The following is a 26265-nucleotide window of genomic DNA, read 5'->3' as shown; positions in this document are numbered from 1 at the left end:
TGGTGCTGATGAAAGGTACATGTTCTGGACTAACACTGCCTGGTTCAAACAACCACTCTGTCACTTGCTTCTGAGAGATTTGGATAAATTACAAGTTTTCTCCAACTCTCAGCTTCATCATCTGTAAAAATGGGTGTAAGAGTGGAGATTGGCTATGCTGCTTCCAAAGCTAGCTGAATGACTGAGTTAAGGTTGGAATAAAAAAGGAAGGGCCCAGATGGTGTGGCTCAGTGGTTGAGTGTCAACCTATGAACCATGAGGTCACAGTTCGATTCCCAGTCAGGACACATGCCTGGGTTGCAGGCTCGATCCCCGGTGGCAGCCAATCAATGATTCTCTCTCATCATTGATGTCTCTATCTCTCTCTCCCTCTCTTTCCCTCTCTGAAATCAATAAAAATATATATATTTTAAAAAGGAAGGGAAGGAGGTACAATGAAAAAATGTTTAGAAAGTAACAAAACAAGACACAGAGATGGACTTCTGGGCATGCAGTCTGTCAGCAAGGCGGCCATTGAGAGTGAAAATGAGAGGCGGTGGTCAATCCCTAGGATGGACCAGGCAGGACAGGCGCAAGTTGCTAGGGAATTTGAATCGGGGACACGCTGGTAGGAGACAGCTGTAGAAAGCTAAGGAACAAAATCCAGTGGCTAGTTATATTTAGAAGAAAACTGCTGGAAATACAGATTTGGAGTCACTAGCCCATAAATTAAATCCATAAAACCACGCCATGCACACCAAGTTATTCCAGAAAGAATATTTCAGCAGAAGTTGCAAACCAATGCCCCAAGGACCACATCTGGAACACAGACTTGTTTTGTTTGCCTCCCCCACCCCAGCCAGAGTTCTGAAAAAAGTTTCAGCCAACATATAAAAATCTTAAGATTGTGAATCTTGTAAAAATCTGGATTTCTAACTTGTCTTGAGAAATCGGAAGCCTTTGTACTACTAGGCAGCATGGCCTCTCCTGGTGACACACGCAGCTGGAGCTCATTTCAGGAAGCCACTCCCCCTTTCTTCCCCGCAAGGCCAGGTTCAGGCTCATGGCTGGCATGGCTGCCCACTTACACAGGGTGTGCTTGCGCAGCTATGACGGCCTGTGCCTTCCCTTCGCCGCCTTCTGGGGTCCTTTAGGAATGTGAGTTTGCGGCTCCTGTTGGGCTCCCTGACAGTCGGGGGGGAAGCAGAGAACTAAGCTCCAGAGCCTCTGAAAACTCACATAAAGAGCCTCTACAAGAGGAACCTATGAATGAGACCCAGACAGATGTGTCGGAAAGGTGCCAGCAGCCATAGTATCATCAGAGTCAAGGGAACCAAGTGGCCATGGATTCAACTTTGATTACTCTTTTCTTGCCACCTCCCCTCCCCCACATTAGCATGTCTTTTCAGAATATATCCCAAATCTAAACATTTCTCAACATCTTTAAGACTGTGGTCCAAACCACCATCATTTCTTACCTGGTTTACTGCAATGGCCTCTTATCTGTTTCTACTCTTATTTCCCAACAATCCATTCTCCACACTGCATGGAGAAACTGCTCATTAAAATGTAAATCATACCAGGTCATTCTTCAGCCAAAACTACCCAGTGTCCTCCCATTACATGTAGAAAAAATCCAAACTCTGAAACACACCCTATCAGGTCTTGTAAAGGGTGGCCCTTCCCTACCTCTCTTGGCCACCTTGCCAACAGCTAGCTCCTTGCTTACTATGTTAGGTCACACTGGCCTCCTTGCTGTTCTTCAGATAGGTCCAGCATACAACTGCTTGAGGGCCCCTGCACTACTTCCTCCTCCTCCTGAATGGATCGCTCGGCCCTCAGTTCATTTCTCCTCATTGGTCCTTCCTCAGTTCAAATGTCACCTCCTCAGAGAGTATGTACTAACCATCTCAATGCCATTCATCATTTGACCCCTTTCTATCCCTCTCCTGTAGCATTTTCTTCAGAGCACTTATCATTCAACTGAATTATTTTGTTTTATTTGGGTTATTTCTGTCTCCCCCACTATAATAAGTTCTGTGCAATCAAGGTCTTTGTCTTCCTGTATACAATGCCTCACGCAGATCAGCTCTCAATCAGTAATATTTAAAGGAAGGAATGAATTGACATAAATGCATGGATGGACATGATATTGCAGAAGGCAGGGGTTATAAAGAATAAGTATTAAACACAGCATTTCTCCACCTGGATTCCAGAAAAAGCAGATCCTGAGCTTTTCAAGGTTTATTCCCAGGACTACATTAGGCAGTAGATCTCAGTGGTCAAGAGGAGAGTGATGGACAAGGGAGTGAAACAATAAGGAGAAGACAAGATGAAGTTGCAGTGTCAAGCTGGCCCCACTAAGTGTAATTAATTCTCCATCCTGTAGGACCATCCACAACCTCCCCACTCCAAACCCTGAGCTATATAAACCCTATTTCAGAACCATCTGCTAGTATAAGGGGAGAAAAGGAGGATTAATTTCCCCCACAGGTCCAAGTTGTGCACATGTGGGCACAGAGTGATACTGGTGGCACTGACAGTGAATCCTCAGCACTATCTGTTCACACCTGTAGGATGCTTTCAGAGACCATGCAAACCTGGCTTCCTCCAGGGAAGCTGGAGAAAGAAATGATGCAGCTTTTCTTTACCATCCTCCTGAGAGGATCAGATATGGGGCATCTCGGTGTCTGATACACAGCAATATAACCCACGAACACCCACTGCTTTAGCAACAGCAGTGTCAGTGCACTGGAGAAAGCAGAAAGCAGGTTAGGTGGATGAAGGGGTGGCTGGCAGGAAAGGAAGCAGAACAGCCAGAGCAGGCTTCCCTTGGGGATCCCTGGAGAGCCAGCTGATTCACGGCTGAAGCAAGGAAAGTACTCAGTGACATCCATATACCAGAACTTACAGATGGGGACAAGTCAAAAGACACAGGAGCCAACTGGAAAGTCTTCCTAAAGGTGAAATCTGTGACTATTTGAGCAACAAAATAATGATAGTAATCTACAATAATAAAAGTGTAACATGCTAATTAGACCAGATGTCCTTCCAGACCAAGCCGCGGCGGGTGGGGGCAGAGGCAGAGGCAGAGGCCCCCACCCACCATGGCCAGGGGAGAGGGGCAGCAAGGCAGAGGCAGAGGCAGAGGCCCTCACCTCCCATGGCTGGTCGGGGGAGGGAGGGGGGGTCAAGTCAGCGGCAGAGGAAGTGGCAGTGGCAGAGGCAGAGGCAGAGACAGAGGCCCCCGGCCCTCATGGTGGCCAGGGCCGAGCCCCTTGCACAAATTTCGTGCATCGGGCCTCTAGTGGATTATAGCCAACAGAACAAAATAAAAATTCGTAAGTACCCTAGGGATTATCAGTAAATAATTGAAAGAAAAAAAATGGGAGACAAAGGGAAAACCACTTATAGTAGAGTTCCAGTTAGTAAATATAGAAGAAATTATAAACATAGAAAGATACCACCTGGCAAAACCACAGGAATAATTGTTTCATGCAAAAATTAATAACAGATGCCAAAATTAATGGGTAAAGGTATGATAGGAAGCATGATATTTACATAATCTCAACGTATCTCCCCAGAAAGTAGTTACTAGTTACAAAAAGGAAAATAGTAACTTTATGTTGGAGAAACTGCAAGACGCTACCTTAACCAAGTGACATCACCAGCTACCCTGTGAAGGGACAAATGTCAAGGGAAAAATTGGCATCACCTGTCTCCTGACAGGATGGCCATTTCTGGGGTTTTCCTGTAAAAAATGCATGGCCCGAATTATTTAATCCTGAATAACATTAGTCACATTGAGGGACATGATATAAAATAACCAGGCAGACCATTAAAAAATGTCATGGTATAAAAGAAAAATCTGAGGAATTGTTCCAAATTACAAGAGACAAAGAAGATATGAAACTAAATGCATTGTGTGATCCTAGATTAGATTCTGATCCAGAAAAAGAGACATTAGTAAGACAATTGGCAAAACTAAAATTAGGTCTTTAGGTAATAGTATTGTCCAAATGTTAATGACCTAACTTTGGTAATTGTACGGTGGTTATGTAAAACTAGAGGCCCTATGCATGAAATTCATGCAAGGGACTTGGCCCTCACAGCTGCTGCGGCTTGCCTTAGCCCTCACACCCCGGCTTCATCCGGAAGGTCATCCGGAAGGATGTCCGGAAGGTCGTTGGGCTGTACAGTCTAATTAGCACATTATGCTTTTATTATTATAGATGTTGGTGGGAGGGAGAGATACACAGCAAGTTTCAATAGCACCTGAAATGAGTCTAATTTTTCAGTAGGTGATAGGAGCACAGACAATTCTGTACATATGAACATGGCATAATATATTTTTAATTAGAGAAAACTTAAAAATACAATAAGAGCACAATGAATGCCCCATGTTCTTCTAGATTCTGCTGTATAAGCCTCAAAGCCTGAGCACCTGAGCCCGTTCTCTCTTGCTTAAAACAAACAAACAAAAAAGGAGCAAGAATTAGAAAGTTGGAGAAGGCATACTAGCACCTGAGACTTTCTCCTTGATGTAAACAGACGGCTTGTAGGACAACTGAAAAAGGAATGATCACTTCCTAGCTTTGTGAATCAGTGGGGGGTTTTTGTGGGGTTTTCTGTTTCTTTGTTTTTGTTGTTGGTTTTGGGTTTTGTTTTTTTGTTGTTAATCCTCATCCGAAGATACTTTTTCATTGAGTTTTAGAGAGAGTGGAAGGAAGGGAGAGAGACTGAGAGAAACATTGATGTGAGAGAGACACATCAATTGGTTGCCTCCTGCAGGCACCCTGACCTGGGCTGGGGATTGAGCCTGCAACCGAGGTACATGACCTTGACTGAATTGAACCTGGGACCTTCAGTCCAAGGGCCGACACTCTATTCACTGAGCCAAACTGGCTAGGGCTGAATCAGTGTTCTTTAACACCCTGGCTCTACACTACTACCATATCACCTTATGTACCACCTGAGTTCTCCACATGCTCCCAGAGATATATGTCCCATTTGCTGAGTGAAAGAAGTATAGTTCTGGCGTAATAAGTCTTATTCAAATCTCCAATCATCCAATTATTCCTTGTGTGAGGTGGGACAGGCAAGTGACTCCATTTCCCCGAGTGTTTCTGCATCTGTAAACTAAAGAAAACTTTGAACTGGTTGTAAGACCAACCAGACAACCAGAAAGAATGTGCGTAATGATCGAGTAACCATGCCTGGTACACACCAATACTCACATATGATAGCAACATCCCTCATCACTGTTGTTATCCTTGCTTCTGGGGAAATTTAGACTAAGAAAGCAATCCTACTGCTGCCTCAAATCCAGCTATATATATATCCCCACTGTCCGGCCAGTCGCTATGATGCGCACTGACCACCAGGGGGCAGATGCTCAACAGCACTGAGGACCTGGCACCAACAAAGCAACACTTGGCTTCCCCCAAGTGGGACACAGGCCCCACCACCACCCCAGAGCAATACCCCACCAAATCACAGCTGACACTGCCATGGCACAAAATGCAGCCCACAGCCCAGCCCAGGCCCCAAATTGTGGCTGTGGGCGCCGGGTAATGATGTCATGTTTTTGTTGACATTCTGAAGCCAAAATTGTTGACAGAATACATCTGAAGACCAACTATTGCCACAACGCACCTGTGAAGCCAAAAGAAGCCAGCATCATCAACAGAATGTATCTGAAGACCAACTACTGGCACAATGTACCTCTGAAGCTGAAAGAAAGTGACATCATTGACAGAATATGTCTGAAGAACAGTCATCGACAAGTACTACCAATACTGGTAGGAACTGCCTTCATAGCGAAAATGAGGTAAATGAGGATGCAGTTATCGAACATAGTTGTGGTGGAATGACTGTTACATGTCAATTTTGCCTATCCCTAAATTTCTCCAATGAAAAACCATCTGATGGAAAATTTACTTGATATTGTAGCAAAGGCAGTTTGTCCAAATGATATAAATTTTTCAGAATACCAGGCATACTTAAAAAATTAATGATAAATGAAGATTCTGACAGTAAAAATTTCATAGAAAATATTCATTGTTATATCATGTTGTTATTGTTTCTTATTAATCAATTTATATATTATTTTCATGTACATTTTACTAATTTTCTTTCATCTCAGACACTTTTATTATAGAGAAAGGGTGAATAGTGATATTAAACTATTTCTTCTAATTAATTTCCTTTTGATGTGCATGAATTCATGCACTGAGTCACTAGTATAATAATAAAAATGAAATGAACCTGGCTTAGAGGTTGAGCATGGACCTATGAACCAGGAGGTCACAGTTCAATTCCCAGTCAGGGTAGATGCCCGGGTTGTGGGCTCTATTTCCAGTGTGGGGCACGCAGGAGGCAGCCAATCAATGATTCTCTCTCATTGATGTTTCTCGCTCTCTCTCCCTCTCACTTCCTCTCTGAAATCAATACAAATATATTTTTTAAAAATGAAATGAGATTGTAATTGCACATGAAACATAGCACCGCTGCATCAATGGGCATGTAGCTACCACTTCTATGCTGAGTGGCCCCACATCAAGGCGCCTTCTTCTACATGGAGAGCTAGTGCAATAGAGCTGTCAAAAGTTCTGGCATCGCACTGGGCTCCATCCTGGAGTCACCTCCTAGGCCCTGGGTCACCTTGAGCAAATTACCTGTATCCGTCAAAGCCTCAGGGATTTCCTCTTGAAAATGGGAACACTCCCCCCTCCTGCAGGGTTACTGTTAGGACGCACACTGGGCAGATATATATTGCATAAAATCGTGCCTAAACACAACAGATACCTCACAGACCTGAAGTAATGCAAGAAGGAAAGTTCCAGAGAAGGCCCATATAAACCAAAAAGGAAAGAAGGCCTTGGTGAAAGAGAAAGACAATCTACAAACTGGTTAGTCCAGAGTCATTGTAATCCTGGTTACACCTTCAATTTCCTTCACTTCAGAGTCTTGGTTTCCTCACCTGTAAAATGAAAACACTACCGTGTCCTTCCCAGGGATGTTGTGGGGGTAGATGGAGGTATGAAAGTATTGCCCATGGTACCAGGGACACATGTGGAGATGAAAACACACAAGCTGGAGCTCAGGGAAGCTGTGTGGAAACCCCCTGAGCCTCCCCTGCCTCCTGCTCCTTTTCTTGAGCCTGAATGATGGCAAGTGCTGAAGGCTCAGGGTCTGGAAGCATTTATCCCCTCAATCCTTTCCTGTCTGAGCCATCCACAGTCCTGGCTCCTACGGCCCTCACAGAGAAAATAAAAGTCCACACTTTAATTTCCACATGAAGGCCAAGGGACAGTGTCCCAGGCTTCCTAAAACTCACACTTCTTTCCCAAGCTGCACCACCACGTCTGCCCATGTTTTCTGAATCCCACATTCTAAGACCTTTGTTTCATCTTCCAAAGCAACCTAGAAAAAAACCCCAGTAATTCCATGAGTATGTTAGACTTCTATCACTACCTAAAAAAAAAAAAAAAAGATTTAAATGTCATACTCTAGAATTTGGAGGAAAACCTGAGGACAAAAAAGGGATTAGGAATTATGTGCTGGAGAGGATGGAGATTTGAAAAAGAAACTAGTTTAAGGTTACAAGGATAAAAGTTAAATAAGGAAACAAAAGCCCAGTTAAGGCTGTCTTGGTTAAAGGGTTAAAGTTACATGTAAAATCCAGCCCTTCATAGATCTCTCGAGTGTGTGAGACCCAGAAAGCTCCATGGGGCTCTCATGATCTTGGACAACAGGCTAATTTTCAAGCAGGAATCAAAGTGGTTGAGCCCAGGACAAATGGGTTGAAAGCTCAAGCATAAGCCTGGTCTCGGGAGTTAAAAGGAATGCAGACTGCCCCTAAACATACCAGAGGTTTGTTTTTCCTGCCACCTTTCCAAAGGTCATGTCTGGAGTGAGGATAAACAGCTCTGGGGGGCGGGGAGGGCAAACGATGTGAAGCACAAACTTTAAGAAAATAAAACATGAAAAGAACATTTCTTGAAGAGTTGTATGTGTCCTCCTATACACACACACACACACACACACACACACACACATACATAGAAACACAAACACACAGAGAAAAAAATATATATATACATACATACATACACATAGGCATGCATGTGTATATGTCAAAATTATCTAAACTTCTGTATGTTTTCAGGTATAAATCACAAGGCTGAAACAAGCTTTGAGATGCTGCAGTGTTTTAACAAGATCAAAAAACGTTTTTAAAGCCATTCCAAGAACAGTGAAGGGTGCCTGAGCAACATTACAGTTCTACTTAATAAGATTAAACTATGTGCTTTTGGTTTTTATTAATAGTATACTTTATTCTAGGTTGCTCAGAAATGTGCTTGGAAAGTCCCAGATAGAGGACCTAAGACCAGAGAGGGAAGGGAGCCATTCCTTTTATGGCCGCCCCATGGAGTGCCAGGAATTATGCTAAGTGCAGCTCACCAGCTGTCCCATCTTTACCTGCAAAGCAAACTTAAGAGGTAAATATCAGATTCCCAGCCCACACAGCTTACAAGTAGCAGGGCCCATTTGCTGGCCCCAGAACTGAGGGGTTTTCCCAACATGATTACACCTCCTCTCCACCCAATGAAATACTGAACGTCAGAAGCAATTTTTCCAGTACTACAAAGAGGACAAAGAAACGACCCATAGTCCTGTGGAAGGAAAATACCACAGCAAGGTCAAATGTGGCTTTTTTATAATCTCCACTTTAGAAAAAACAAACAAACAAACAAACAAACAACAACAACAACAACAAAAAACCAATAAGAAACTGTCCTGGACTGTGCGGCTCAGTTGGTTGAGCATCTTCTAATGCTCCGAAAGCTCACTGGTTGGATTCCACATGCCCCATTCGCAGCCAATCAATGTTTCTCTCTCTCCACCTCTCCCTTCATCTCTCTCTAAAAATCAATTTAAAATCTTTTTTTTTTTTCAAAGACAAGAAACCTTTTGGTCCAAGAGTTAAAGCAGGAAGATGAACAATTCACATGTGGCAGGTGATAAATATTTCATGCCACTTGGTACAGAGGTTCTTCACAAATGTCTTTCAGTTCTAAAGGCCTGTCTTTCTGGTAATCCACACCTCAGGGGGTGCAGCCACGGCTGGGAGAAAATACATTTTTAATAAGGACTGCATCCACACAAGGGGCTCGGAATGGAGTATAAGACCCAGAGGGGATCTCATACTCTTGGGAGAAAGGGTCCTAAAGTGAAGAGGGAATAAAAAGTATATAATCTTGGGAATGTACCCCTGTAAGAGCCCTGTCGAAATAATTATCAGAATGGATTTTTTTCTCCCTTGGTGAATGAGCTAGTCAGTTTAAGGGGAATCATATTCCAGACAAAGAAGCTCAGGATGAGAGGCACAGGCTGCTTGCCAATTGTCTAGGCATCTTCACTGTGTAACGGGCGCACACAGAGCTCAGCATCATACTCTCAACACGTGTGGCCCTACTGTCAAAACCCTCTCTCCACCCCATTCTCAGCCTCTCTCCTCGAGTGCTGGACCCTTGCTACCATTATCTCATTTTCTGGTTTTGCCTTGGCTTTTGAATATGATGTTTTATCCAGGGGACAGGGAAGAAATTCAGAGATTAGCAGCAGCAGGAAGCTGCTCCCCTCTGGTCAGCTGGGAGGAAAAGGGAGAAGGCATGGTTGCTGGAATCCAAGAGCCAGGAGACCCAGCAGAAGCTGAGGCCATGGGGGCCTGCCCAGTGGGAGGAAAGCCATGGAGCGAATGTGGCCACTGCTGGTGATGCTGCCCAAGGTACAAAAAGGAAAGAAAAAACTCTCTGGCTCCCTTTTCCTCCTGCTCTCCCATCTCTACGAGTATCAAAATGTCAGAAGAGGGGTCAACCGTGGAATGGAATATGGAGAAGGGCAAGGCAACAAATGGATCTGAGTGCAAATGGGCCAAGGCCAGCACAATAGGTAAGTTGAAAGATGTGTCCCAGAATAGTATGTTGTGTGACACCATAATTACTAAATATGGTATAAGTGATAGAAGCACAGAGTATCCATGTGCTATATAAAGTACAGAGATTGAGGTAGTGAGTTGGGAAGATCAAGAAAGAGAGAGCGAGAAGAGTAGAAAGATACAGTATGCAATGCAGTCACAGTAGTTATGTTTTATAAAGTTTCCACAAATGCTGAATTCACGAATACTGAACCACTGTTCCTAGGGGAAACACAAGGTTAGGTTGCTGTGAGTCTCTGTCACATCTTCTTCAACCAATCGATAACACAACGTTGTCCTATGTTTGCTTCTGTTTAAAAACACCCCAAGTGGCATATATTGTTGATTTATTAACACTGAACTCAGGGCCAACAGCGCTTATCTCATGCCAAAATGAAGATTATCTAACATATTTTCTCCATAAGGCACAGCACAGCCTTCTTACACTTAAGAAACACAGACAGCACTTTTCTTGGGGGTTATTTGAAACAGTGAAATCACCAACAAACCTGAGAAAAATGTGACACCAACAGACCACAAAAAAAGACACGTGTTTACAGTATGAGAGTGGACACAAGAATGCACAGGGCCATCTTGCTTGACCTCAGCTAGGTATGTGCACACTGGACAACTCAGAAATGTGTCACCACTCTGTGCATGTCTGAGAATGTTCGCAAAGGTATTGATTTGGGGATTACAAATAAATTTTAATGAGCAGGTGGGTTTGCAAATACAGAATCTGCATATAATTACAATTGATTGTACATCAAGATGTTTAAAGCCCTAGCTGCTTTGGATGAGTGGTTAGAGCATCAGCCCACAGGTTGAAGCTTGAGGGTTTGATTCCGGTCAAGGGCATGTACCTCAGTCGCAGGCTCAATCCCAGCATATGTAAGAGGCCACTAATTGATGTGTCTCTCTCACATTAATGTTTCTCTCTCTTTGTCTCTCCCCATCCCTTCCACTCTCTCTAAAAATTAATGGGAAAAATATCCTCAAGTGAGGATTAGCAACAACCAAAAATAGATGCTTAAAGAATTGAAAGTGGTCCCTGGAGGGTAGGGGAGAAAAATATTTTTGTTTCATTATATATTTTTCCTTCCTTTTTATTTTCAACTGTTGCCTGCCTACTCTACATTAAAATTCTAATTAAGTGGCGAGAGAATTCTAAATTTAAGATTTCAAAAAGGAAAGAAAACTAGGAGTAAAGCATCAAGTAGTGGAATCAGCCTAGCAGGAGATCAGCCTAAATGTATCCCCAGGGAGCACAGCAGGTCATCCTCACTGTGTCATATGAGGGTCAGTCCCAAGGTGTCCCCACTCCAAATCTCAACTTCTCCTCCAGCCAAGGACACAAGGTGGGCAAAATGGTAAGGCTGACCGTGGGATAGGCTACAGGTAGGAGGGAGACAACTGAGCCTGGACTCATGGAGTCACACTTCCCCATCCATCTCTCTCCTACACTCATTTATATTTACCCATGAGATGATGTGAGCAGAAAACAGGACTTGGGCCTTTAATTATGCCACCTTATATTTATAAATGTCTTCTACTTATAAGGCACTTTATAAAATTCTCAGGTACACATTATCTCCTGGCTCTAATTGTCTTTGTTAATCATTTGCATCCATGTGGCAATTTATGCAGACCTCTGCTTTGCACATTACATTATTTGACTTATTTATGAATCTATTTTCCCTCTGCTGTTTGAGCTAGCTTTTTTTTAACCCTCACTCAAGGATATTTTTCCATTGATTTTTAGAGAGAGTGGAAAGGAGGGAAAGAGAAGAGAGACAGAAACATCTATCTGAGAAAGGCAAAACAATTGGTTGCCTCCTCCATGTGCCCTGTTGAGGGCCAGGATTGAGTCTGCAACCGAGGTACGTGCTCTTAACTGGAATCAAACCCCAGGACCCTTCAGTCTGCAGGCTAATGCTCTAACCACTGAGCAATAACCAGCTAGGACTTAGCTAGCTCCTTGAGGACAGGCACTACCTAGGTAAACCTTCAATAATCCTTGTGGAATTAATGAATTCAGATTAAATCCTTATAACAACATTGAAGTAGTTCTTTACCACTTTTACAGATAAGGAGAGAGGATCAGAGAGGTAAAGGGCTTTGTGCCAGATCTCGGTTACTCGGGGGCCCTGGCTCCATTCACAGGTTCCTCCCGCCATCCCAGAGCTGCGACACTGAAGCATCTCCAGGGTGCAGGTTACGGTAATGATATGAGTGCAGCCAAGTTTAGAAGCACAACTGTATAAAAAAACACCCAAAACATCTACCCATCTTTTTTTTTTTTTTTCTTTTACACATACATTGAGGAAAGAGGGGGCAGGGAGACTGCATCCTGGTTCTACTTTCTATGTTCGTTTTCAAAAATATTTACTAATAGTCAAGGATCTTTCTGAGTTTAGAATGAAGATTCAAATAAAACATGCCCATTGAGTTTATTTCAGATGTATGGACCTCTGGGGACTGAAAAAAAAATTAAAAGCCCTAATTCATGAGATTCTTCAGCTTCAATCCAGCAATAAAACTAAGCTGCGGAATTGAAAAAAGCATTGAAATTGCACAAAAGCACAGTAATTTAGCTCCGTTCATTCCTCATGCCATTAACGAGCAACTTTTAATCTTTAATCCCTGTTCACTAAGCTGCTTTTACTGTCCCATCTGCTCCTCTTACTCCTCATGCCTTCAGGATCTTATAATTAAATTCTAATTAAAGTTTAAGGCATGTAATAAAGAAAACACTTGCGGAATGCCTTTGATTCAAGAGGCCAAAATAACATTTTAGCAGTCTAAAAAAAATGAATTATATTCTTTTGCTTAACACGCATCTTTAAAATGGAATTAAAATGGAAATCCTCATCTTCTGTGATTTTACCAGCCACACATTATGTAAATATGCTCATCATCATGTAACACATTGAAGTCGGCCGAAAAACGTCATGAGGGGAAGATGCCTGGCGTGCACGGTGTGGCTGTCACCAACACCTCTGCGGTACCCTGATAGACTGGCATCAGCACGTATCCAGTGCAATGCCTGAATACTAAGAGAAGAGGGTTCCCACTCTCATCTCATCTCATCTCTTACCAAACTCAATCAAGCCTACCTTTCCAGCACCTTCCAGATCTATTCTCCATGCCGACTACCTTAGTCCCGTCCTCCAACATCCCTGGGAATACTGCGATGCTTATCCCCACTCCTCCTCCCCCTCTCCCACCTTAGCCCTCTGCTCCAATTCACACTCCATTCCCCCTGGCTGACAGTCACCTTTCTTAAGCATTATTTTCAACAGGTTGCTCCACTCTGACTATAGGTTAAAATTTGAGTAATAATTGTCAGTAATTAGCTAATTATACTATTTTAGAATTAATACTAATAATTGATGTGCCAGACACTGGTCTAAGTGCTTTATACTATTATTTAAATTCTCAGACCCACCCTGTATGGCATGTCCTATTATTATCTCAGATGAGGAAACTGAGGGACAGGAAAATTGAGGTGCTCGCCCAGGACCACAGAGGCATGCAGCAGTGGGGCCAGTACCATGACATGAACACTCAAAACCCAAAGGCTGAGAAAAGCACATGAGGACATCCTGTTCTTCTTTCCAAATGCTCCCGACATATGACCTGTGTTCTGGTTACGCTAACATGCTCATGATAGACCATGGTCCTGCATGCTTGTACCTTTGCACACCGGTTGCCTTTTTGCCAGGCAGCCTTTCTCATCCACTGGTAGATTCGTGCTCATCCCTCATTTCTCGTTTTATGGGGTTTTTCCTGATTCCCTAGACAGAGGTAATCACTCCTCCCCCTTTTGCTAATGCAGAGTCTGGAACCTACTAGACTTCAGCTATGGTGCTAAATGCACTGGGGGAGTTTGGCTTTCATTTCAATGTCCCTACAGGCAGGGAGCATCATAGGGCTTTGATAAATACATGAGGAATAAAGAAATGGATGGTTCTCCCAATTACTACATTGGACATATACGGAGCATGGTCTAGCGCAGTGATGGCGAACCTATGACACGCGTGTCAGAGGTGACACGCAAACTCACTTTTTTGGGTGATTTTTATCTGTTAAACGACATTTAAATATATAAAATAAATATCAAAAATATAAATTTTTGTTTTACTATGGTTGCAAATATCAAAAAATTTCTATATGTGACATGGCACCGGAGTTAAGTTAGGGTTTTTCAAAATGCTAACACGCCGAGCTCAAAAGGTTCGCCATCACTGGTCTAGCGTTATCAACATCAATATAGAGAAAAATGTTACCCTCTGGTACGATTTATAGAGAGAAAGGAAAGAAAAAAAAAACACTTCCTCTACAACCCCAAAGAACACTTACAGACTTCCAGAAGCATCCAACTCACTGGAACTCATACCTTGCTTTACTTTTTGACTTTCCAAAATGCATCAGTTCCCTCCTTCCATTACCATGCAACCTTTATGATGAGCCCCAGGCAGACCACAGCCAGGGGCAAAACTCTGGACTTAGACTCAGCCACACAAGGCAGTGGGCTGGACTGTGCTGCCTAAATCCCAGCACTGAGTCTAGGGCCTTAAGAGACAAGAATGTCACACCCAGGCTTCACTGACCCCTGACCTCTCTGCTGGGTAGATCTAAACAGTTGAGCATCTTACCTGTTACTTGATTTGCACTCCAGGTTAGCATCCACTGAGACTGGAGCCTTTTTGTTGACCCTGGGAGCCCCTGGGAACTTCTGGGAGTCCCTGGGAGCCTTGGTTCCTTTGGCCAAATAATCTCTCTTCCAGGGGATTTGAACTGCCCCCCCACACACACACACACAACCTGCCACTATCTAGGTTCAGTTGGACTAGCCATTCTGAATCACAGAACTGCTACCCGATTTAAACATCCAGTAACCCTCTTGTCTGAAAGTCCTTAACCCTCGTCTCCCACTCCATGAATAAGTACAAGGCACAATACTAGGTCTCTTACATAGCTGTATCTCAAATTCCTCCAAAGTTTCTTGCAAAAAAAGTTACATTGATTAATCCAATTAACAAATCTTTATCAAATGCCCACTATGTGAGAAGCGGGACAAAGAAGCTAGATGCCATGCCCACTGTCACACAGCAGAGGACCAGCAGAGGTGGGAAAGGGAAACAGATCTTTTTTATCCTATGAAATATCCTAGCTCTTGAGCTTTGTCCTTAAAGAGATGAAGATGTAACAGGGAAAGTCATGCACTCAGAAATCTAATATCCCTCTTTAAAAAAAAAACAAAACACAAACATTTTTTTTATTATTATTATTTCAGAGAGGAAGATAGAAACCATCAATGATGAGAGAGAATCATTAATCGGCTGCCTCTTGAAATGCCCCACACTGGGGATTGAGCCCAAATCCCGGGCATATGTCCTGACTGGAATCGAACCTTGACCTCCTGGTTCATAGGTTGATGCTCAACCACTGAGCCACGCCCGCCAGGCTAATATCACTCATTATCATGGCATATGAGTATGCATGGCTAACACACCCTTCGTAAGACTGCAGTCTATATTGCCATGCTCAGCCCACTCCAAACTGCCCACTGTTTCCTCAACATGCAGTGAGTTTTCACACCTTCATGTATACTCATATCTTTGGCTGTAATGTCTTATCTTCTTCACCTGCCCACTGCATTCACCCCGGGAGATATAACTAGTCATTCTGTATTTATTAAATAGCTGTTAGGTACTAGATCAGGGGTGGGCAAACTATTTGACTCGAGGGCCACAATGGGTTCTTAAACTGGACTGGAGGGCCGGAACAAAAGCATGGATGGAGTGTTTGTGTGAACTAATATAAATTCAAAGTAAACATCATTACATAAAAGGGTACGGTCTTTTATTTCAATAGTTTTATTCATTTCAAACGGGCCGGATCCGACCCTCGGGCCGTAGTTTGCCCACAGCTGTACTAGATCCTGCACTAAATGATGAGGATATGAGACTCCGTCCCTGCTCTGGGAGAGCTTACAGTCTAGTGACAGGTGAAGATGACCAAATGAATCAAAACACTGAACATTATGTCCTGTGGCAGGGGTGGAGACAGGCTGCGTGGCAGCTCAAAGGAAAGGCTGGGGACCCAGTCTCCATGCCTCCTCTCTGAGACGCTCCTCTTCCCATTCCTTCCCTCAAGTTGTCCCCAATCTCACCCCAATTTATTGCGACTCACATTCCTTACAGTACTGTTCATTCTGCAGTCACACATTTTTCACACTGAATTATAATTTATTATGGTTATTTATCTTCATCACTAGAATCAATTCCCTGAAGAAATTGATTTGCTTAATAGACAAATGCTTATTGAGTGGCTTGCAGGACAGTGGTAGTTAAAAGCATGAGTTTTATTATTTCAATCCTGGTAAGTACTTTCTAGTCCTGAAACCTTAACAGGTTACTTAACATCTCAGCCCCTCAACATTTCCAGATATTTAAAATGGAGATCGTTCTGGAATACACTAAAGTTTAGCATGGCAACAGTATTTACCCCAAATCACTACCAGTATTGTCTCTGACCTCAGTCTTTGGCATTGCTTATTTCAATGTCAACTCTGGCATTGCTCAATGGCAGTGATCATAGCCATGGTCTCCATCATAGCTAGACACTATAACATTATCAGTAATACAAAGCAGTATGGGATTTGCTGTTCATATCCTAGTATTCACTTCTAGTATATGAACTTTAATAATTTAAAACCAATTTGAGGTACAAAAAATATATTTATGAGCTTCATATATAGAAGATGTAAGTTGGTTGAAATATAAATATCTATTTATTATTATGAAAGCAAAATGCTATTAATTATGAGTTTGAAAACTGTTATGTACCAAATTAATTATTAAGAAATGTGAAATAATTTAATATGATAATAGATTGATAAACCAAATATCAAGAGAGGGATCAGTAGCTTATTGAGTTGACAAAGAACTCTATCTTATTTCAGACTATAAAACCATATAAAAAGTTAAGTAACATAAAGCAAAGTACTATTAAAATGAGATTTAGAATTTTTATGGCACTGTTTGGTTCTAGCACTCATAACATACTATATAATAAAAGGGTAATATGCAAATTGACCCTAATGGTGGAACGACCAGACGACCGCTCAACCAGTCACTATGAGGTGCACTGACCACCTCTTGGTCCATTTCCCTGGCCAGCAGGCTCCAATCACCCGATGGCAAACAGGGAACCGGGGGTGAGTGGCGGGGGACATGGGTGGCGCCAGGCCAAGGCCCCCACCCCACCAGTCACCTAACACACAGACGGCAACCCACTGCGGGAGCGGGGCCGGCAAGCGGGCGAGAAAGACCGACCTCTCAGGCCCATCCCCCAGTTGTCAGGTTACGATCACCCGATGGCAAATGGGGAACTGGGGATGGGTGGCAGCAGGGGGGCGAGGCCGGCTGCGGGTAGCCGGGGAAGATGGGCCTGATCACAGGTCAGGCCTAAGGACTGTACCTGAACACGAATTGCATGTGCTGGGCCTCTAGTAAAATATCTACACTAATAAAAGACAAAGATGCTAATTGACCATACCTTCGCTATGCCCAAGCCACACCCACCAGCCAATCAGAGCGACTATATGCAAAGTAACCCAACCAAGATGGTGGCTGGCAGCCACAGAGCTGGAGCAAGCAGGAGGCTTGGTTGCCCGGGCGATGGTGGAAGCCAAGCTTCGCACCTGCCCTGAGCTGGCTGTGGCCTCCACTCATGGCAACAAAGTTTCAATTATAGAAGACAAATAAATCCCAGATACCTGCTTCCAGCCAGCCTCCACTGGGAGCTCAGGTGGCTAGGGGCTGTGGCCAGCCTGCAAACAGCCATCAGCCCCCCACCCAGACTGGCCAGGCACTCCTATATAATAAAAGGGTAATATGCAAATTGACCCTAACAGCAGAACGACTGGGAATGACTGGTCACTATGATACACACTGACCACCAGGGGGCAGATGCTCAATGCGGGAGCTGCCCCATGGTGGTCAGTGCGCTCCCACAAGGGAGCTCTGCTCAGCCACAGGCCAGGCTGATGGCTGCCAGTACAGCGGTGGTGGTGGGAGACTCTCCTGCTTCCTCAACAACGCTAAGGATGTCTGACTGCAGCTTAGGCCTGCTCCCTGCTGGCAAGTGGACATCCCCTGAGGGCTCCCAGGCTGCCAGAGGGATGTATGACTGCCAGCTTAGGCCCAATCCCCCAGGGAGCGGGCCTAAGCCAGCAGGTGGTCATTCCCCGAGGGGTCCCAGACTGCGAGAGGGCACAGGCCGGGCTGAGGGACCCCCCTGAGTGCACAAATTTTTGTGCACTGGAACTCTAATAACAATAATAAAGAATTAAAGATAATATTTGGTTACTTAGTTCTACTAAACCCAAAATTCTTCCCCAAAAAAGGTTCTATTTAGGAATTCCTCATATCTTACAAAGATGAATTCAAAGAAAAGTGTCAACCTTACAACCTCCATATTTCACAAGAAAAACTCAACAATTGTGTATATGAACAGTGATAAATCCTCTCTGATACTTTTTTAACAAATACAGAGTAAAGTAAGTATTAGAGAAAAATGAAGTTCCTAAAACATATTCTTGCTAACTTTAAATGATACCCAAAGAGGGTATCATTTCCTTAACACTGTGTCCCTAGAGGAAGTGGGACTGATATTCAGGTGAGTAGACATGTCTGGGGTACACATTCATGTCATAAAGCACAATAAGAAAATTACTGGTGGATGGCAACCCACTTCAGGTGGATGGTAGGGGTGAAGGTATAGTGTAGGGCAGTGATGGCGAACCTATGACACGTGTGAAAGAGGTGACACGCGAACTCATTTTTTTGGTTGATTTTTCTTTGTTAATTGGCAATTAAATATATAAAATAAATATCAAAAATATAAATCTTTGTTTTATTATGGTTGCAAATATCAAAGAATTTCTATATGTGACACGGCACCAGAGTTAAGTTAGGGTTTTTCAAAATGCTGACACGCCAAGCTCAAAAGGTTCACCATCACTGGTGTAGGGGGTTAAGAAGTGAATGGGCAATTGAATAAATGAAGTGGGTGTGGATCCTTCATATGGAAGATCTGACTTCAGAAGGAGAAAAAATGAGGCAGAGGCCCACGGTCCAACTTGTCAGTGTTTTACTGACTACGGCAGGAAATATAGGCTAAAACATAATGGAATATATTACATCTGTACATACCAGTCTAAAGGATGATTGTTGCTTCTGAGTGCCAAAAGTATATGTACAACGCTGGCTCCACCCTGCCCATCCAAACTTATTTGATTCCCAAATGCTTGGCTTTAGCTGAGCCAGTTTCCTTAACAACTTTCAGAATAAACAGAAAAGCAAAACATTAGCACCGAGACACTTCCAGGTTTGAGTCCATGGTTTCAAAGACTTTGATATTCCTATGTACACATACTATGAAAAGTACACATACATATAGATAGTCAAGCATACATGACACCAGATCATACATGTGATTCTAAAGTTCTCAGAAATGCAAGACCCCACTGAACTTTCTTTCAATCCCTACAGATATACACATGGCATTAGGAACAGAAGATGGAAATTTCTATTGCATAGAAAGTTAACAACCCAGTGCATCATGTCAAGACTGCCCAGTAAATGCCAAGTACTTTATGTACAATATCAACTAGTTACAAAGAGCTATTGTTATTCCTATTACAAATGATAAAAGTATGCTTGAGAACCTAAGTAGGTAACCAAGAACAAGAACTTTAGAGAGTCAGCTTTACCAGTAACTTAATTCTGTTACTTTGGGCAAGTTTTACAACTTCTCTAAACCTTACCTTACTCATCTATAAAATGGGTATAATCATATATACCTCAGACAGTTAAAGTAAGAATAAAGAGAGAAATGAAATACCTATAAAATGTACTTAGTATAACGCCTGGCATTATAAGTTAATATTAAATAAGTGGCAGCCATGATGATTGATACTGTTATTTTCCAAGACTACACCACAAGTAAGTGACAGAGGGGACATTTAAATGCATCTTTGACTAATTCTAAAACCAATACAAACAATATCATTTACTGAGAATGAACTTACCATGTGCCAGCATTACTATGCAAATGCTTTACAAGTATTAATACAATCAATAGTCACAATAACCCTATGGAATAGGTACTATTATTACCCCCACAATATAAAGGAAGCAACTGAAAAACAAAAACACGTCATAGATCAGAGCTATTGGAAGCTTACTGCCTTAACCAATCAGGTTCTGGTCAGATCAAATCAGATTTCTCTCTAGCTTTTCTTTTCCACTCTGCAATGTTTCTAGACATCTGGACTGCCTGAAACACACCAAAGAGTGATCCCAGAGCCACATGTGAACTGACCCTCATAGCAAAAAGCCCCCAGATGGACAGAAATGGAAAGGTCAACATGTCCTATTTTCCTATGGCAAATGGACTCTGAAAATACTTCTTTTTTCCTTTTTATACTTTTATAGTCAAATGATCATGATCAACAAGAATTAGATAAAATTGACTGCAGCTGGAGAAAAATGCTGACGTGAGTGGCTAAAAACATCCTGTGCAACTTGTAAGAAAAGGGTACAGGATCGTCATGTAAGTCGAGGCCCCAGTGTCTCAAGGCTTCTACAGTCACATCTCATTAAGACTCAGAGCAGCAGCTGGTTTCCCCTGAGGACAAGTCCTGGAGGAATAAAATGAGAAGGGCCCCTCCTTTAGCTGTGCTGTTGAAAATACCGAGCCCTTGATCTGGATGAGTTTTTATAGACAGTTGACAGGTCAGACCTGAGTGCATGTTATTCGAAAGGTCAAAGAGTTGGCAAAAATGGACATGACTGCTGTCCAATGAGAATGAGCTCCCTTTGAAGTCTGAGGCTTAGATGAACTGACTCCAAAGTGCTCTGTCTGAATGCAGCAAAGGCAAGGGTTAAAAATAACAAGGCTGCCTCATGTAAGCTGAGATTTCTTTTAAGTCATGCAGGCTATCCTCTCTGCCCTTCTATGCTGGTATGGCCCACCACTAAAATCTGGGGGAAAAGGAACAATCCATAAAGTGGGATGGTGTTAAGCAAACAGCCACAAGGAAGACTCCGCTGCCTGCCTCCTGCAAATGTCCACCAAAACCCTCCCTCAAAGTCTGTCTGCTCCCAGTCGAACCTGCTCAGTATCTGCCTTGGCCTCTATTTATTTGCACTTACCTACTTGTCCCCCTCCCCCCAAGAATAAGCATTTTATTTTGTGGATAACTTCTGGTCAAACTTGTTGCTATGCCACCAAATACTTGAGTTGTGGCTGTTATCAGTCAGGAGGTTTCACTGTGCTGTTATCTGAACCATCTGTGACTTTCAGTTGAGTAAATCAGACTAATATTCCACCTCATAAATCAGAAACACAACCCCGTGTCCCTTGTCCCTGCAGCCCCAGTAGCTGTGGAATAGAATACCAGTGGAATTAAGGGAAATTCTTACAGACTCAAATATCACAGAAATGCAATAATTTGTCTTTATTAATAGAAGGTCAAATACCATGTACCTCTGACAGTTGCATCAATATTTTTACAGGCCTTAGGTCTTGACTTGCAGCAATGGCCTCTTGGAACACGTAAAAAAAATTAAGTCTAAATCCTGACATTGTTAAATCACTTTTAGATACCTTTTTGAAAATGAGGAGACTTAAGATATAAGGCGTTCAATCCAGTGCCTCATTTTTCCTGGAATTAGACCTCCCAGAATTCCAGGCCTTGGAGTAGCAGTGATTTTGTAGGACTCTGGAGTCCCTGTTACTCTAAAAATCCTACGATCCATTTCTTAGAATACTCTGGTGAAGATGCTAGTGATTAAATTAAGCTCTTATGGCTTCCCTTCAACACAGAAACAACCTGCATGATTTAGATGCCCATGAGCCTCAACAAATTCTCACAGCATCTTCACGATCTAGATAGTACTATCCCCATTTTACAGATGAAGGAGTTGCCTCTCAGCCTGGTCACTTTCATAACATCACATACATAAAAGGGCTGATCCAGGATCCCAAGTCAAATGCAAAGTCCAGTGTCCTCTTTTCTACTGTGTGCAAGTGGGTCTATAGGGGCGAGGATATTTCTGGAAAGTATGACGACATGAAACCTGGTTCCCCATTTGCTGGTTCTGCTACCTCCCCTTTTTCTGTTATCCTGTATTTCTGGGATACTTCTTCCCCCTCCACTTAGGGGAACCTGAGAGAGCAGAGCTGGATGGCAGGGATATTGTAATCTATAAGGTCCCGGATCCTGAAATCCATCAACACTGAAAAAAAACAATTGTCAAGCTCCAGACCCACCCAAAATTTTGAAATCTCTCAGAAGCTTACTAAAACACTCACTGAGGCCACAGCATAGTCCCCCACATAACACAGAAATCAGGAAGACACAGGTAAAATATCCAAAATGTATGACTCATTTTAAGAAAAGCCACAAAGTATCACTGAAAAGACGAGAGATAAATAGCAAAGGTTCCCTTTCCAAGAGTGTGGAGGAAAGGGAATCCTTGTGCATTGTTAGTGGAAATGTAAACTGGTGCAGCCACTATGGAAAACAGTATGGAGGTTCCTTCAAAAAATCAAAAGTAGAACTACCACATGATCCAGCAATTCCGCTTCTGGGTATAGATTAAAAGGAAATGAAAATAGGATCTCAAAGAGATATCTGCACTCCCATGTTCATTGCAGCATTATTCACAATAGCCAAGATATGGAAAAAGTTTAAGTGTCCGTCAGTGGATGGATGGATACAGATGTTTTACACACACACCTACTGAAATATTATTCAGCCCCAAGAAAGAAGGAAATCTTGTCATTTGCAACAACATGGATGGACCTCAAGGGCATTGTGTTAAGTGAAATAAGTCAGACAGAGAAAGCCAAATACTGTAAGATCTCACTTATATGAGGAATTCAGAAAAGCTGAACTCAGATAGAGAGTGCAATGGTGACTGCCAAGGGCTGGCGGGTTGAGTAAATGGTGAGATGATGGTCAAAGGGTACATACTTCCAGTCATAAGTTCTAGGAATCCAATGCATAACATGGTGATTATAGTTAGCAATATTGTATTATACGCTTGAAAACTGCCAAGAGAGTAAATCTTAAATGTTCTCAACAGAAAAAAGAAATGGCAATTATGTGACATGATGGAGGTGTCAGCTAACACAATGGTAGTAATCACTTTGCAATATGTAAGGGTATCAAATCAACACAATTTGCACCTTAAACACACAATGTTACATATCAATTATATCTCAGTAAACCTGGGGGGAGGGGAGCCGGTTAAAATGTCTGTATTTTCTATACAAAAAAAAAAAAAAAAGCAAGAAAGGCCAAAAGAAGAGGCAAAATTCCAGAGAAAATAATTTAGTCTTGGGAAGTGGTTCTCAATTATCAGCATACATCAGAAACTTGTAAAAGATTTGTTAAGACACAGATTACTGGGTCCCACTCCCTGAGTTTCTAATTCAGTGGATGGGGGTGAGACCAGAGAATTTGCATTTCTACTCTATTTCCAGGTGATGTACATGCTTCTGGTCTGGGAACCATATTTTTTTTTTTTTTTAGATAACTGATTATAGACAGAGAGGAAAGAAGAGGGAGAGAGAGAGAGAAACATCTATGTGACAGCAAAACATCGGCTGCCTCCTGCATACCCCCTATGGGGGAAAGAGCCAGCAACCTGGCATGTGTCCTGACTGGGCATTGAACTGGCAACCTTTCGGGGCACTGAAAGACACCTAAACAACTGAGCCACACCAGCCAGCACTGGGGACCACACTTTAAAAATCACTGATGTGACCCTCCTTTTCTTGGCAGGGTTCAAGTGTGTGGTCCCGGTGCCCGTAATGTACGGAGGCAGAGGGAGAGGGCTCCGGCCCCCTCAGCGTCATGTCTTTCGGTGCCGACGGTTGCCAGTCCACTGGTTCTATCCTCAAGCGCCGGAACACGGTGGGGAAACAAAACAAAACAAAAAAATCACTGGTGTGGAGTGAATAATCACCGAACAAGTGAACTCTCTACTTTAGAAAAATATGTGTCTGTTGGATTCCCTGAAATATCAGCTAACAAAGAAGTTGTTAGAGAGAGAGGGAGCAGTATGTGCAAAGGCAAGCAGACATGACAAGGCCCAGGGATCAGTACTGAGCTCATCAGTACTAACCAGAGGCAGTATACCATTGTGGTAAAAAGCCTGGATTCTGCAGCCAACTGCCTGGGTTCAAATTCCAATTTTGCAGCTAAACTGTGTGACTTTGGACAAGTTCCTTGGCCTCTTTGAACCCCAATTTTCTTATTTATAAACTATGCATTATAATTATAGAACATAGGGATATTAGCAGGGCTGAAGGGACTGGGATATCTCAAATGCTCACAATAGAGCCAGCATACATTAAGTACCCTGTTATTAGTACAAACTACAAACACTATTATTATTACTCTTTCTTCTACCTCTATAACTACTATTCTGTGCCAATCCTTGTGTCTGTAATTTTGGATAGAGCTGTGGACCACGTATAGAAGGTCCTGAATGCATGAAGTTACAGTCTAGCAAGGAAGACACAACTGAAATTGTTTACAACACATTATCTGCTCACATCAGAGGGTTAAAAGCAGGGAAACAAAGAGAAGATCAATCAGGTATTTAAAAGCATTTATTAGACTGGAGTATAAACCAAGGGACAAACATGGTTCTAGAACAAACTATTATGGCTTCTTAAATGTAAGGGTATGAAAATAAAAACTGTTTCCAATCAACCCCCCAAGTTTCTCAGCACCCGATATGCACCATGCTTTCTGCACTAGGGATGCAAAGGTGAATAAATGATGGTGTCTTCATCCAAAGGCTTCTGCTAGTAGAAGAAAAACATGTGCTGAGAAATAAGTCCAGTACAAAGAGAGAACTGCTAGAAGAACTCCAGGAACAATGAGGAGGGAGTGTCTAACTGCCCTGGGGGTCCGATGTTTAAGATGCATCCTGAAGGATGAGCAACAGTTCAGCAGGTAGAACAGCGATCCTGAAGGGTATTCTAGAGAGAGGGAGCAGTATGTGCAAAGGCAAGCAGACATGACAAGGCCCAGGGATCAGCAAGATGTCTGATGTGGCTGGAATGTTGTTGGGTGATGAACAACGGCAGATAAAGACAGCTCTTGCTTCAGATCTTCGAAAATATCACCAGTTTTCAATGTAATAAAGTGTACTTGAAGCCATTTGGATGATGGTCAAAGATGGTAAGGACATAAATGCATAAAGTGATAGTCTGGGCTTTTTAATGCAAGTCTAAAGTGGTCCGGGCACTATCCCCTCCAGAAGGTCAATGTTTTAATGGTAGACACTGGTATTAAGCTCCATCTACTTGCGTCTCATATTAGTAACAACTGAAAACCGCATTTATTGAGTCCTCACCATGCTGTACTACAAGCTCTATACACATGAACTCTTTGGGTGCCCATAACAAGCCTATACATGAAGTACCAACAAGGAAAATGAAGTGCAAAAATGGAAGTCACTTGTTCAAGGTCACAGGGCTAGCATGGTACTCTGGAGGATGTTCTCATACCACTATCCAGGGAAAAGCCAGGATTTGAAGCTTTTATGTGGGGAACTCTTTAAGAAAAGGAATATGAAATTATGAATGCAAAATCAGATGCAATAAGAAATGTCTACAATAAGAAAAAAGTTAAAGCAAATAACTAGAGCTTGGGGGATTTAGATACCTTTCTTTATTTTTATTTTATTTTATTTTAAGATCAGAAATGCCTCCATAGAAATGCTTCCTGAGAGCAACCTGTCCCCACCTGGAACATTCTATACTCCCAACAGCTACCAGCACAGCAGGGCCCGGGCAAGTGAGGGGCCCGGAGGCTACAAGCTTCACTGACTGAAAGGGTCTTTTCCAAACTATTTCTCGACAAATGCCAGATCTTTGGGCCTGAGGGAGATGGTCAGTTCACCTACAGGACAAAAAAGGAGGTGGAAATGGGTGCAGAGAGAGGGAAACTAGGTTTTTCATCCGCTCTCCCCTGTTAGGAAGACGGGCCACAGCAAACCCAGATTCTCATCTGACCTCTGCTCCTACGTAGCTGTGTGATCATGAAAATGTTCCTTGCCCTCTCTGAGTCTCAGTTTCCTCATCTGTAACAATGACACACTGCAGGGATCAAGTAGGGTAATACGTGTTCTGCCCAGGAATGTCAGCTCCCTTCCCTGTGCATATGCCTCTCCTGTGCTTTCTCCTTCTTCCTTCCCCTGCATGCA

At 42.8% G+C, this 26265-nt stretch overlaps 1 protein-coding gene and 1 non-coding gene across 3 annotated transcripts in view; one reads left to right on the top strand and one right to left on the bottom strand.

Annotated features, from left to right (window-relative positions):
* The window catches only part of FGGY (FGGY carbohydrate kinase domain containing), a 405151-nt gene that overhangs the window by 290535 nt on the left and 88351 nt on the right, over positions 1-26265 (bottom strand). The window lies entirely within an intron of this gene.
* On the top strand, positions 23812-23961 carry LOC118677945. The gene has a single exon (XR_004974649.1). It is a non-coding gene; the product is annotated as a small nucleolar RNA SNORA57 (small nucleolar RNA).

The sequence above is a fragment of the Myotis myotis genome, unplaced genomic scaffold (genome assembly GCF_014108235.1).
Source record: "Myotis myotis isolate mMyoMyo1 unplaced genomic scaffold, mMyoMyo1.p scaffold_m19_p_2, whole genome shotgun sequence".
In the NCBI taxonomy this organism is placed as follows: domain Eukaryota; kingdom Metazoa; phylum Chordata; class Mammalia; order Chiroptera; family Vespertilionidae; genus Myotis; species Myotis myotis.
Note: the sequence above shows the minus strand (reverse complement) of the source record. Positions and strands in the feature narration are given on the sequence as shown.